At 44.7% G+C, this 13,714-nt stretch overlaps 1 protein-coding gene across 1 annotated transcript in view; it reads right to left on the reverse strand.

Annotated features, from left to right (window-relative positions):
- mtfmt (mitochondrial methionyl-tRNA formyltransferase) overlaps window positions 1–13,714 on the reverse strand; it is a 56,477-nt gene that overhangs the window by 23,642 nt on the left and 19,121 nt on the right.

Below are 13,714 nucleotides of genomic sequence, written 5' to 3' on the forward strand. Positions count from 1 at the left end.
GCTGTTTAATTTAATTAGTTGCTTAGTATTAAATTTAAACAATCTAATTTTTAGTAAAAATGACTAAAGGGAAGGGAGCCCGCAGCTCTCAGCAGGCAGGAACCCCTCCCCCAACCTCTCCAGCTGCAGCGGAGGCGTCCACAGCCGCCCCAGGGGACTTACCTACAGTGGCGAGCCTTGTGAAAATCATCTCTAAACTGGATGCGAAGATAGACGCTTTTATTGAAGAATCCCGAAGCCGATGGGACTCACTCTCGGCCGCGCTGCAAAATCACGACCGAGACATTAAAGAAATCGAGCGCCGAGTCGGAGGGGCGGAGCTAACGGCCACAATCTCCGAAACTACAGCGCAATCGGCCGTGGATCAGGTCCGGACACTCGAACAGCGAGTCCGGACCTTAGAGAATCACATTGACGACCTCGATAATCGAGGTCATCAAAAAAAATTTGTTTGCTGGGCCTTCCCGAACGGGAAGAGGAAAGCCAGCTGATAGCGTTTCTCGAGCAGTGGCTGCCACAGCTTTTAAATCTGGAAGCTGGATCAGGCTAGGTAAGGGTAGAATGGGCCTACCGGGTTGCAATACGCGGGCCCGGCTCAAATCAGCGTCCCCGCCCGGTCCTGTTCCGGCTGCAGAGCTATAAGGAGAGGCAGATACTCCTAGAAGCCTCCAGAAATCTTGGAAAAGATTCCCAAGCCACGATCTATAAAGGATCCAAGATCATGTTATTCCAGGACTTTTCCCCAGCTCTAGTCCGAAAGAGGAAGGCATTCGATGAGGCGAAGAAGTGTTTAAGGGACTTAAATATTCAGTACTCCTTACGCTACCCAGCGACGCTACGCTTTAACCATAAAGGATCCGTGTATAACTTCAGATCGTCAGAAAAGGCCAAGGAATTTTTGGAGTCTCTTAGATAAATTGTAAGAGATAATGGATGTTGGTTTGCCTTTCCCCCACTCCGCTTTATATCCCACCCCCTTTTTCTTTTTTCTTACCTTACTGTTTAATATTATCTTGGGGGGTGGGGAGAGGGATTTATTTATTTGTTCTCTATTTAACGATTATCTCCCCACCTTGGGGTTTTTTTTATTATTCTATGTATGTATGTGTGTATGTATATATATATATATATATATATATTATATATATATATATATGTATATATCGCCGGGGGTTTAGTTAATGTTGGTGGGAGGAGGTGGTTACCTTATTCTATTTTACCTCTGTCTCTAGGAGCGGGGTTGTTTTCCCTTGTTATTTTGTATTATTATATTTAATTATTATTTGTTGAGGTTGTAATTTTATAGTTATATATGTTTATACATGGTATTAACATTACCAAATATATCCAGGTGTTGGTGTGGGTGGGGAGGGAGGTGTAGGGTGCTCACTGTTAACTCTAGCTTTGTATTATATTTGAATTCTCCTCATCCTATTGAGGAGCGCCTGGGTCAAGGGTGGGGCATTGGTTGGGAGAGGATACGATGGACCTCTGGAAAGGAAGTGACACCCCTTGGGAACAAGGGGGAAAATCTCCATTTAAATACGTTTTTTTTTATTTTTTAGAAATAGTTTTTTATTATACTGTTGTGAGTGTATTAGAGAGCCTCTATTTTTGTGAATTTTATATGCTCTATGCTCGGGATGTTCTGGATAGGGTTTCCCCTCCCAAAGGGTCTCGGATTTGCCCGGATGATTATGGTTGATAAGTCGGTTAAGTGATGCACCTGGAATGTCAAGGGGAGTAATTCGCCAGTCAAAAGGAAGAAAATATTATCAAATCTTAAGAAAGAAAGAGTTGATATAGCTCTCTTACAGGAGACACACCTGTTGGATAAAGAACACTTGAAATTACGACAGGGTGGATTTGATCAGGCCTTTTTTTCTTCTTTTAGCTCAAAAAGTAGGGGAGTTGTTATTCTTATTCGGAAGAATTTCCCTTTCAAAATCCTAAATCAGATAAAGGACGAATCTGGACGATATATTCTGATTAAAGTCCTTATAAATGGAGAGGAATATGGGATTTTAAATTTGTACTGCCCCCCGGCACACCCCTTTAAATTTATAACGGAAGCCTTCTCAAAATAGGGGGAAACGTTAATTGTATTATGGATCCGGAAATAGATAGGATTCCCAAGAGTACTGCAGGAGTATCTCCCAGATCTAGACAATTGGTGGATCTGAACAAAGATTTAGGACTCGTAGATGTATGGAGATATCTTCATCCACAGGGCAAAGATTTTTCTTTTTACTCCAATCCACATAAATGTCATACCAGAATTGATATGTTTTTTGCCCCCTCGATTTTTTAAAATTCCATATCATCCTGTAAAATAGGTAGTATAGCAATTTCCAACCACGCTGCTGTATATATGGAAACCAAGGTGAGGAACAACGGGACATCCCCTCGGCATTGACATATGGACCCCTTCCTAATGAAAGATAGTAAATTTGTAAAGTACTTCTCTCAAGAATTTAAAACTTTTTTAGAAATTAATTTAGGTACGGCTAGCAACCCATCAATGATGTGGGAGACCATCAAAGCTTACGCGAGAGGTTTGATCATCTCCTACTCAGCGACCCAGAAAAAATTAAAGGGAGAACAACAGCATTTGCCCGAAGCTCGCTTAAAAGCAGCTGAAACAGCATACGCTGATAGACCTTCTATTATCAAATTGCAAAGGATTACGGCCCTTAGGACAGCTCTAAACACTACACTTACCCAAACGGCTAAGAGGGAAATATTATTTGCAAAACAAAGGTTATATGAATTTGGCGACAAACTGGGTAGATATTTAGCATTTCTTGCAAAGAAAAAAAGGCCCCTCAAACTACCACGTCTATCAAGGAAAGTACAGGTATTTTGACTCACGATCATAAAAAGATTAATGCAATCTTTAGAAAATGTTATTCTGATTTATATAAATCGCAGGATTGTGAAGACAGGACTAGGAGGATGTAATCATTTTTTTTTAAAATTTGACCTTTCCGGGCCTAACTCCGGAACAGGTATCGGTCTTAAATGCTCCCCGAACAGTCCAAGAAATACTTGACGCAATCAGGCCACTTCAGAGCGGTAAGGCACCTGGCCCAGATGGTTTTCAAGCTGAATTCTATAAAGAATTTACAGAAATATTGGCTGGTCCACTTATGGACATGTATAACTATGCATATAGTCAGGGCTGTCTCCCGCCTTCGCTGAAAGAGGCAAATATCTCTCTTATCCTTAAAAAAGGAAAGGATTCAGAAGATTGTATGTCATACAGACCAATATCCTTGCTAAATGTAGATTTTAAAATCCTTTCTAAAACGTTAGCATTGAGACTAGAAAGGGTACTGCCACATATCATAAAGGAGGATCAGACAGGGTTTATTAAGGGTCGTAGATCATCCAATAATATTAGAAGGGTTTTGAATATGATTCAAGCCTGCCATCAGGGAAAGATACCAGGAGTAGTAGTTTCATTAGAGGCGGAAAAGGCATTCAATAGGGTTGAATAGTCATATTTGTTTTACACATTAGAAAGGTTTGGCATTGGAAAGGTGTTTACCAAATGGGTCTCAACATTGTATAGTGATCCCAAAGCAGTTGTGGTTACCAATGGATTAGGTTCGGATAGCTGAAGCTAGGTTCGGATAGCTTCAGTGTAGGTAGGGGCTGCCGTCAGGGATGCCCTCTCTCGCCATTGTTATTTATGCTAACAATCGAACCATTAGCAGAAGCTATACGGGCTGATCCTAATACAACGGCCCCGAGGATTGGTACAGGTAAACATAAAATTACCCTTTATGCAGATGATGATCTTCTATTCCTCAGTAATCCTCTGATGTCCGTACCTCACTTAACCAAGTTATTAATACATTTAGCGCATTCTCAGGTTATAAAATTAATTTCTCAAAATCGGAGGTTATGCCAATGGGTGGCCTTGCTATGATACCCCACTTAGTGGACGGATCCCATTTTCCCTTTCGTTGGTCCCTGGAGGGTTTCTTATATTTAGGCATTTTTATTACCCCAGTATTTGGTCAGTTATACAAGGTTAACTTTGTGCATTTACTGGAAAGGATAAGGCAGGACCTCCAGCGATGGGGAGACCTTCCAATTTCCTGGCTAGGTAGAATACCACTAATTAAAATGAATGTCCTGCCCCGTGTCCTATACCCTATGAGAATGCTTCCGGTGATGCTGCCGAGGCTGGCACTATGTAGATTATATGGCTGGTTGGGTTCTTTTATCTGGAATCATAGACAGCCCCTCATTAAGCTGAAGAAGCTACAGCTGCCACAGGCAAGGGGAGGATTGGACTTCCCAGATTTTAGGAAATATCAGTTAAGTTCCCTATTAAGTTACATAGCTGATTGTGGATCAGACAAGACCCAATCAATCTGGCTGGACATCGAGGCTTCTCAAGTAAAATGCCCACATATTAACCTTTTATTTTCAGACAAGAGGAAAATCATTACGGATCACTGTAAAAACCCTATAATACTAAACACAATTAAAGCTTGGAATATAATGTGGCAAAATGAGGGCAACTCACATAAAACATCCCACTATGCACCGAACAGCTGCATCAGAAATTCGGATCACCTAATGGAGACCTCTATCGATACTTCCAAATTCGAGATTATATACAGAAGAAGACTATGTTATTAGATAGTCTTTATAAATCAGATAGAGAATGTAGAGTACTACGACCAATGGGGGTATCTTCCGTCAGTACTATTTATCATTTACTACATGATGAAGTATCGGGAGATATGGACAATGTGTTTAAAACATGGGATCAGGAATTGGGACTAGAAATCTCTATAGAAACGTGGAATGACATTTGGGAAAACGCCAGAAGAATCACCATCTGTAACAGAACTCAGGCTATCCAGCTGAAGATACTTCATAGGGCCCATATAGCACCGGATCGATTGGCAAAATTTAAGGCAGGAGCATCTCCAATGTGTCCCAAATGTAAAATAGAGGTGGGCACTCTTGTACATTGCCTGTGGACCTGTCATAAGATTCGTAGATACTGGATTAAAGTAGCAAGTACCCTGACAGAAATTTTAGGAACAGAAATTAAAGTGGACCCTGTATCTCTCCTTTTGGGCTTTTCGAACTTTCCCTCCCTGGATATGCACGGGAAGAGACTATTTTCTATTCTCTCTTTCTGTGCAAGGAAAAATATTTTGGTAAACTGGGTGGCTGAGGGCGTCCCTGGACTTTCAAATTGGCACAGATTAATTATGGAATGCATTCCCCTTGACTTCCTTACAAATATGGTGCACCGAAAGACCAAATTATTTTATAAAATATGGCAGCCCTTCTTGAATTATATAAATACAGATATTTCGGCTATCCTAACAAGGGCTTTTATTTAATTGAGATTATGAACCTGGCTGGTCCGGGGCCCCTTGGGAGAGGAATCCCGCACGAATATGGGTTTTGTTACATTTGATGTTAACACATTCCGAGCATGTATCTCACTACCCAATTTCTATGTTATCCATTGTTTTTTTTCTCTTTCTCTTATTTGAATAATGTAAGAGACTTAAATATACACTCTGGTTAGTCGTCGGTTAGATTAGTAGTTAGTTGAGTTTTGTTTTTTTTCTTTCTCGGTGTTTTTCTTTTGTTAAATTTTGGTTATTATGTATTTAAGATTTAATTGTATATCAATGTTTGTACTTGAGAGTTTTGTTTATTTTTGTAAACTTGTAAAAATATTAAATTTATAATAAAAATATCTATAAAAAAGAGGAAACAGGCAAGATGGTTTCAGTGGAGAGGAAACAAAAATTGCTTCAAGTTTATGACTTAAACATTGTGATGGGTACTAGAGGGAAGTGCAGAGAAACTTGACATCCTGGTGAAATGTTGCTCTTCTTGAGGGGCTTCACTATTGCTTTGGTGTTTCATTTCCTCGACAATTAGGGATGGATTCGAAGCTGCTGAAAAATTCAAATTGTTGAAAGAGTAGGGAAGTGAGTAGCTGGTGAGTAGTATTTGTAAGACTTATTATCTTCATTCCTGATGAAGGGATTTTGCCAGAAACGTGGACCTCCCTGCTGCTCAGATGTTGCCTGACCTGCTGTGCTTATCCAGCACCATTCTAATCTAGACCCTTTTATCTTCAAAACAAATGATAACTTTCCATATCCTGGAAAACCATTTATGCAAATAGTGTCGCCAGTTGCTGAAGCTTAAGCTCCAAGTTTCAGAGTTTGAGCAGTAGCTGGCATTAAAGCGGCACAATGATGGGATTAAAGGCGTCATGGATGGCACATTGATAGATGTGACCAAATGGCTGGAGATATTCCTGCAAATGTCTGCAATGACTTTACAGAATCTTTCAACAACACAACATTACAGCGCAGTACAGGCACTTTGGCTCTCAATGATGCGCCGACCTGTGGAACCAATCTGAAGCCCATCTATCCTACACTATTCCATTTTCATCCATACATTTATCCAATGACCATTTAAATGCCCTTAAAGTTGACGAGTCTACTACTGTTGCAGGCAGTGTGTTCCATGCCCCTACTAATCCGAGTAAACAAACTACCTCTGACATCTGTCCTATATCATTTTAGATTACTTACAGTGTGGAAACAGGCCGTTCGGCCCAACAAGTCCACACTGACCCGCCAAAGCGCAACCCATCCAGACCCATTCCCCTACATTTACCCCTACACCTAACACTACGGGCAATTTAGTATGGCCAATTCACCTGACCTGCACATTTTTGGACTGTGGGAGGAAACCGGAGCACCTGGAGGAAACCCACGCAGACACGGGGAGAATGTGCAAACTCCACACAGTCAGTCGCCTGAGGCGGGAATTGAACCCGGGTCTCTGGCGCTGTGAGGCAACAGTGCTAACCACTGTGCCACCGTGCCGCCCACATATATCTATATCTATTACCCCTCAATTTAAAGCCATGTCCCCTCATGCTAGCCATCACCATCTGAGGAGAAAGGTTTTCACTGTCCACCTTATCTAACCCTTTGATTATCTGATGTGTCTCAATGAATCACATTTCAACTTTCTTCTCTCTAATGAAAACAGCCTCAAGTCCTCAGCCTTTCCTCATAAGACCTTCTCTCCATACCAGGCAACATCTGAGCAAATCTCATCTGCACCCCTCCAAAGCTTCCACATCCTTCCTATAATGCAGTGACCAAAACTATACACAACATTCCAAGTGCGGCCACACCAGAGTTTTGTAGCTGCAGCATGACGTCATGGTTCCGAAACTAAATCCCTCTACCAATAAAAGCTAACACACCGTATGCTTTCTTAACAACACTACCAACCTGGGTGGCAACATTCAGGGATCTATGGACATGGACACTGAGATCTCTCTGCTCATCTGCACTACCAAGAATCTTAGCATTGGCCCAGTACTCGTTATTCCTGTTGCTCCTTGCAAAGTGAATCACCTCACACTTTTCACATTAAACTCCATTTGCCACCTCACAGCCCAGCTCTGGAGCTTATCTATTTCCCTCTGTAACCAGCAACATCTTTCGGCATTATCCACAACTCCACCGACCTTTGTGTCTTCCGTGTGAGTGAGAGAGAGCATGAGAGCGAGTGAGAGAGAGATAACATGCACAGTTTCTGCCTTTGCTGTTTGAATTCATCTATCGCTGGATATTGGAGTGCATCTGGGAAAATTAACAAACAGTGAAATTCACAACTAATCTTGGAAGAATCTTTGGGTGAAGTTCACAGCACAGAATCAGATAAGTTAATCATTGTTTTAAGTGTGGCTGACAGAGAATCTGCAGTAGTGATTAGTGTGGGTTCTTTCTTGATTATATGTTTTTGGAGATATGTCTCTTGATTAAACTTAAAATATAAGCCATAACTATTCATTTAACTTGGGGCAGTGTTTGTTGAGGAATAAGACGGTGTTATTTTCTAGATCTGTAGATTGTGAAGGAGCAAAAATGGCCTTTCGTACAGTGATATATACTTCTTGTCAGATGTGGGAGTTTAAAGGGTTACTGCAGATTATATCTGCGATAAATGCTGTTGACTGCGAATCTTATCAGATTGAATGGATCGGTTGGAGAGACAGTTAGAAGCAAACAGTATTTGATGGATGGCAGTTAAAGGAAGGGGGAAAGTCTCAGATACAGTCACATAGACGGGTTAACTCCAGGAAAAGGTAAGAGAGATAGGCACCTAGTGTAGGAGTCTTTTGTGGATATAGCCATTTCAAACAGGTATGCTGTTTTAGAAAATGTAGGGGGTGATGGATTCTCAGGGGAACGTAGCACGAACAGCCATGTATTGAGACTGGCTCTAATGCAACGAGGGGTATGTCGGCTTCCAAGAGATCAATTGTATTAGGGGATTCTGTTGTCCGAGGTACAGACAGACGTTTCTGTGGCCAGCAGTGAAAAAGCAGAATGGTGTATTGCTTCCCTTGTGCCAGGATCAAGGGTATCTCAGAGAGGGTGCAGAATGTTCTCACTCTCAGAGAGGGGCCAGCAAGAGGTCATTGTCCACATTGGTACCAACGACATAGGAAGGGAAAAGGTTGAGATTCTGAAAGGTGATTACACAGAGTTAGGCAGAAATTTAAGGAGGTCCTTGAAAGTAGTAGTATCTGGATTACTCCTGGTGCTACGAGCTAGTGAGGGCAGGAATAGGAGGATAGAGCAGATGAATGCATGGCTGAGGAGCTGGTGTATGGGAGAAGGATTCATATTTTTGGATCATTGGAATCTCTTTTGGGGTAGAAGTGACCTGTACAAGAAGGACAGATTGCACCTAAATTGGAAGGGGACTAATATTTTGGCAGGGAAATTTGCTGGAGCTGCTTGGGAAGATTTAAATTAGTAATGTGGGGGGGGGGTGAGACCCAGGGAGATAGTGAGGAAAGAGACCAATCTGAGACTGGTACAGTTGAGGACAGAGGCGCGTCAAACAGTCAGGGCAGGGAGGGACAAGGTAGAACTAATAAATTAAACTGAATTTATTTCAATGCAAGATGCCTAACAGGGAAGACAGATGAACTCAGGGCATGGTTAGGAACATGGGACTGGGATATCATAGCAATTACAGAAACATGGCTCAGGTTTGGGCAGGACTGGCAGCTTAATGTTCCAGGATACAAATGCTACAGGAAGGATAGAAAGGGAGGCAAGAGAGGAGGGGAAGTGGCATTTTTGATAAGGGATAGCATTACAGCTGTGCTGAGGGAGGATATTCCCGGAAATACATTCAGGAAAGTTATTTGGATGGAACTGAGAAATAAAAAAGGGATGACAACCCTATTGGGATTGTATTATAGACCCCCTAATAGTCAGAGGGAAAGTGAGGAACAAACTTGTAAGGAGATCTCAGCTATCTGTAACAATATTGGGGTGGTTATGGTAGGAGATTTTAACTTTCCAAACATAGATTGGGACTACCATAGTGTTAAGGGTTTAGATGGAGAAGAATTTCTTAAGTGTGTACAAGACAATTTTCTGATTCAGTATGTGGACGTACCTACTAGAGAAGGTGCAAAACTTGACCTACTCTTAGGAAATAAGGCAGGGCAGGTGACTGAGGAGTCAGTGGGGGAGCACTTTGGGGCCAATGACCGTAATTCTATTAGATTTAAAATAATGATGTAAAAGGATAGACCAGATCTAAAAGTTGAAGTTCTAAATTGGAGAAAGGCCAACTTTGATGTTATTAGGCAAGAACTTTTGAATACTGATTGGGGGCAGATGTTCGCAGGTAAAGGGACGGCTGGAAAATGGGAAGCTTTCAGAAATGAGATAACGAGAATCCAGAGAAAGTATATTCCTGTCAGGGTGAAAGGAACGGCTGGTAGGTATAGGGAATGCTGGATGACTAAAGAAATTGAGGGCAAAAAGGGGACACTTTTGGCAAATAGGGTTAAGGAAGATCCAAAGAGTTTTTACAAGTACATAAAGGACAAAAGTGTAACTAGGGAGAGAATAGGGCCCCTCAAAGGTCAAAACTTTATTGCTGGAACAGCACAGCAGGTCAGGCAGCATCCAGGGAACAGGAGATTCGACGTTTCGGGCACAGGCCCTTCTTCAGGAATGAGCAGAGAGTGTTCAGCAGGAGAAGATAAAAGGTAGGGAGGAGGGACTTGGAGGAGGGGCGTTGGAAATGTGATAGGTGGAAAGAGGTCAAGGTGAGGGTGATAGGTCGGAGTAGGATGGAGGCGGAGAGGTCAAGAAGACGACTGCAGGTCAGGAAGGCGGTGCCGGACTGGAGGGATTCGGCTGAGACAAGGTGGGGGGAGGGGGGATGAAGAAACTGGTGAAGTCCAAGTTCATCCCCTGTGGTTGGAGGGTTCCCAGTCGGAAGATAAGACGCTCCTCCTCCGACCGTCGCGTTGTTGTGGTTTGGCGGTGGATGAGTCCAATGACCTGCATATCCTCGGTGGAGTGGGAGGGGGAGTTGAAATGCTGTGCTACAGGGTGGTTGGGTTGGTTCGTCCGGGTGGCCCAGAGGTGCTCTCTGAATCGCTCCACAAGTAGGCGGCCTGTCTCCCCAATATAGAGGAGGCCACACCGGCTGCAGCGGATGCAGTAGATGATGTGGGTGGAGGTGCAGGTGAATCTGTGGCGGATATGGAAGTTTCCTTTGGGGCCTTGGAGAGAAGTGAGGGGGGAGGTGTGGGCGCACGAGGTAGCGCCGATACAGTCATCAATGTAGCGAAGGAAAAGATGGGGGGTGGGGCCAGTGTAGTTGCGGAAGATGGATTGTTCCACATACCCTACGAAGAGGCAGGCATAGCTGGGGCCCATGCGGGTGCCCATGGCTACTCCTTTTGTTTGGAGAAAGTGGGAGGATTGGAAAGAAAAGTTGTTCAGGGTGGAACAATCCATCTTCCGCAACTACACTGGCCCCACCCCCCATCTTTTCCTTCGCTACATTGATGACTGTATCGGCGCTACCTCGTGCTCCCACGAGGAGGTTGAACAGTTCATCCACTACACTAACACCTTCCACCCCGACCTCAAATTCACCTGGACAGTCTCGGACTCCTCCCTCCCCTTCCTAGACCTTTCTGTTTCTATCTCAGGCGACCGAATCAACACGGACATCTACTACAAACCAACCGACTCCCACAGCTACCTGGACTACACCTCGTCCCATCCTGCCCCCTGTAAAAACGCCATCCCATTCTCCCAATTCCTTCGTCTCCGCCGCATCTGCTCCCAGGAGGACCAGTTCAAAATACGTACAACACAGATGGCCTCCTTCTTCAAGGACCGCAATTTCCCCCTGACGTGGTCGACGGTGCCCTCCACCGCATCTCCTCCACTTCCCGCTCCTCCGCCCTTGAGCCCCGCCCCTCCAACCGCCACCAGGACAGAACCCCACTGGTCCTCACCTACCACCCCACCAATCTCTATGTACAGCGCATCATCCGCCGTCACTTCCGCCACCTCCAAACAGACCCCAGCACCAAGGATATATTTCCCTCCCCTCCCCTATCAGCTTTCCGTAGAGACCACTCCCTCCGCGACTCCCTTGTCAGATCCACACCCCCCACCGACCCAACCTCCACTCCCGGCACCTTCCCTTGCAACCGCAGGAGGTGCAACACTTGCGCCCACACCTCCCCCCTCACTTCTCTCCAAGGCCCCAAAGGAAACTTCCATATCCGCCACAGATTCACCTGCACCTCCACCCACATCATCTACTGCATCCGCTGCAGCCGGTGTGGCCTCCTCTATATTGGGGAGACAGGCCGCCTACTTGCGGAGCGATTCAGAGAGCACCTCTGGGCCACCCGGACGAACCAACCCAACCACCCTGTAGCACAGCATTTCAACTCCCCCTCCCACTCCACCGAGGATATGCAGGTCATTGGACTCATCCACCGCCAAACCACAACAACGCGACGGTCGGAGGAGGAGCGTCTTATCTTCCGACTGGGAACCCTCCAACCACAGGGGATGAACTTGGACTTCACCAGTTTCTTCATCCCCCCTCCCCCCACCTTGTCTCAGCCGAATCCCTCCAGCCCGGCACCGCCTTCCTGACCTGCAGTCTTCTTCTTGACCTCTCCGCCTCCATCCTACTCCGACCTATCACCCTCACCTTGACCTCTTTCCACCTATCACATTTCCAACGCCCCTCCTCCAAGTCCCTCCTCCCTACCTTTTATCTTCTCCTGCTGAACACTCTCTGCTCATTCCTGAAGAAGGGCCTGTGCCCGAAACGTCGAATCTCCTGTTCCCTGGATGCTGCCTGACCTGCTGTGCTGTTCCAGCAATAAAGTTTCAACTTTGATCTCCAGCATCTGCAGACCTCACTTTCTCCCCTCAAAGGTCAGCAAGGCAGCCTTTGTGTGGAGCCACAGAAAACGGGGGAGATACTAAATGAGTATTTTGCATCAGTATTTACTGTGGAAAAGGAAATGGAAGATATAGACTGTTGGGAAATAGATGGTGACATCTTGCAAAATGTCCATATTACAGAGGAGGAAGTGCTGGATGTCTTGAAACGTGTAAAGGTGGATAAATCCCCAGGACCTGATCAGGTGTACCCGAGGACTCTGTGGGAAGCTAGGGAAGTGATTGCTGGGTCTCTTGCTGAGATATTTGTATCATCGATAATCACAGGTGAGGTGCCAGAAGACTGGAGGTTGGCAAACGTGGTGCCACTGTTTAAGAAGGGTGGTAAGGACAAGCCAGGGAACTATAGACCAGTGAGCCTGACATCGGTGGTGGGCAAGTTGTTGGAGGGAATCCTTCCAACCTTCCAGCTCAGCACTGTCCTCGTGACCTGTCCTAACTGCCAATCTCCCTTCCCACCTATCCGCTCCACCCTCCCCTCGGACCTATCACCTCCATCCCACCCCCATTCACCTTCTGTACTCCTTTCTGCCTTCCCCCAACCCTCCCCTCTGTCCTATTACCTCCATCCCCACACCATTCACCTATTGTGCTCTTTGCTACCTTCTCCCCAGTCCCACCCCCCTCCCCCATTTATCTCTGGAGGCTTCCTGCCTCTATTCCTGACAAAGGGCTTTTGCCCGAAACGTCGATTTTCCTGCTCCTCAGATGCTGCCTGAACTGCTGTGCTTTTCCAGCACCACTAATCCAGAATCTGGTTTCCAGCATCTGCAGTCATTGTTTTTACTTAGCTCTCTTTAGGACTTTGCTGGCTAACCTGTAACTCTCACAAGCCCTAACTGAGTCTTCACGTCTCATCCTAACATAAGCCACTTTCTTCCACTTGACAAGAAATTAAATTTCTTTAGTGAACCATGGTTCCCTTGCTTGACCACTTTCTTCCTGCCTGACATGTACTGACTTATCAAGGACACATAGGTAGCTGTTCCTTGAATGAATTCCACATTTCAATTGTGCCCATCCCCTGCAGTTTCCTTCCCCATGCAATGTATTCTAAAGCTTGTCTAATCACATCATAATTGCCTTTCCCCCAACTATCACTCTTGCCCTGCAGTTTACACCTATCCCTTTCCATCACTAAAGTAAACATAACCAAATTGTGGTCACTCTCACCAAAATGTGGTCACTCTCACCAAAGTGCTCATCAACCTTCAAATCTAACACTTGGCCGGGTTCATTACCCAGTACCAAATCCAATGCGGCCTCGCCCCTTATTGGCCTGTCTACATACTGTGTTAGGAAACCATCCTGTACATATTGGACAAAAACTAACCCATCTAAAGTACTCAAACTATAGTAATTACAGTCAATAT

This window comes from Chiloscyllium plagiosum, unplaced genomic scaffold (assembly GCF_037043375.1).
Source record: "Chiloscyllium plagiosum isolate Xiang-an unplaced genomic scaffold, Cpla_swu_hap1 HiC_scaffold_39, whole genome shotgun sequence".
Classification (NCBI taxonomy): Eukaryota; Metazoa; Chordata; class Chondrichthyes; order Orectolobiformes; family Hemiscylliidae; genus Chiloscyllium; species Chiloscyllium plagiosum.